We start from the raw sequence: 1,789 nt of genomic DNA, 5'->3' as shown, positions 1-1,789 counted from the left end.
ACTCTTATTCCCTACCTCTCTAGCTCTCTGACTTGGACGCCAGAGTGCCTTTACAGGTAGCACCCCACTGCTCCAAGGATTCATTCATGCCATCCCATCAGATTGACAGGTACCTGATCCACCTTCTCACTCGAACAAGTGGTTCTTTATACCTTTAGGTAACATCTTGTACATTGTCTCTATTTGTAGGGACCTGTTAAGATCCCGACAGCATGGTAGGCTTTCCCGAGTAGCAACTTCTCGACCACCTAGAATCCAATCACCATCATCAACCAAATCAACTCAAACTCCAAAACAATGGTGGCCCCCAGCTCACAGAAGGGTGGCTAGCGTTGTCTACACCCACGCTACATATAGTCAACCAAGGCAACAGCCGCAGGAAGAAGATCAGCAATCTAACAGGAGCAGGCCATTTGGTAGTCTAGGCGAAAACACCTACCGCATAATCCAGGAGCTTTGTCACCAAGTGAAATCCTAGAGGGCATGAATCGCTACCAACGAGCGCTACCAACCACAGCACACAAGCGAAGCAATCTCCCAGACAGCTTCCCAAAAAGAACACAGGGCAAAAATCCCATATCGACATCATGGAAGGCGTAGGAATCGTAGTCAATCCTGAGCTTCCAAACCCTGCTGAGATGACCATGGATAAAGGCATCAAAGAGACTCCAAGAAAAAAAGACATGAATATATAGTATTGGAAGCCACCTCGTTCACTGACAAGGTGCTGAAAGTCAGATTACCAAAAAGTTTTGGTATATCGACCGACATGAAGTATGATGGAACCAAGGACCCAGAAGAATATATAATGGCCTTCGAGGCAAGGATGACCCTAGAAAGAGCAGTCAACCCCCCAATGCCGGGCCTTCTTGGTAACCCTAGCTAGCCCAGCCAAGAATTTATTCAATGCATTCTTGAACGGCTCAATCTCCGGCTTCAACGACATATCTAGAAAGTTCCTGGAGTAATTTACTACATAGATCGCTAAAGCAAAACACCCGATTAGCCTACTAGACATCACATAATGCCCAAATAAATCTACTAAGAAGTATCTAGACAGATTCAATGACGAATGCCTAGTCATTGATGGATTACCTAACTCAGTGGCCAGCTTACGCCTGACCAACGACCTAAGGAATGAAGACTTCTGGAAGCACCTCTTTACGAAGCCCGTTTGGTCGATGCACAAATCTAGAGTGTGGCGAGGGAATACATAAATGACGAAGATGTAAGTCAAGTCGTGGCTTTCAATATATGGCACCACGGCAACACGGCACCTTGAAACAACCCATGACCAAAGATACGAACAAAAAATAGTCTAAACCCCTCACTCACAATTGACCACCACGAGTACGGAAGTTCACAAACTACACCCATCTATCAACCCCAATCGCAGAAGTATATCAACAGATCACGGAGAGAGGCATCCTTCCAAAACTCAGGTTCTGTGTTGTAGGGTGTTACAGCTCTCTCTCTTCACGAGATGTCTCTCTTTCTCCCTCGTGATAACTCGAATGCGGCACCAGTGGCAGTGACACCCACCGGTGAATAGTAATTTAAAATTAAATATAATCTATTAAAATTACTTCAAGTATTTATTTATCAACTTACAAATTATTTTCAAATGAATACAATAATTTAAAAATTAGAGATACTCTAATTAATTTTCTTTTAGTTCAGAAAATCAAAGTGTTAAACCCCAAATCTCGATTATTGAAATTAAATTAACAAATTCTCATTATTTTTTATTTACTAAAATTTTAAATTTTAAATAAAAAATACCTAATTT

The sequence above is a fragment of the Arachis ipaensis genome, chromosome B03 (assembly GCF_000816755.2).
Source record: "Arachis ipaensis cultivar K30076 chromosome B03, Araip1.1, whole genome shotgun sequence".
Taxonomy (NCBI): domain Eukaryota; kingdom Viridiplantae; phylum Streptophyta; class Magnoliopsida; order Fabales; family Fabaceae; genus Arachis; species Arachis ipaensis.
The sequence above is the reverse complement of the archived record's forward strand: the minus strand, read 5'-3'. Positions refer to the sequence as shown.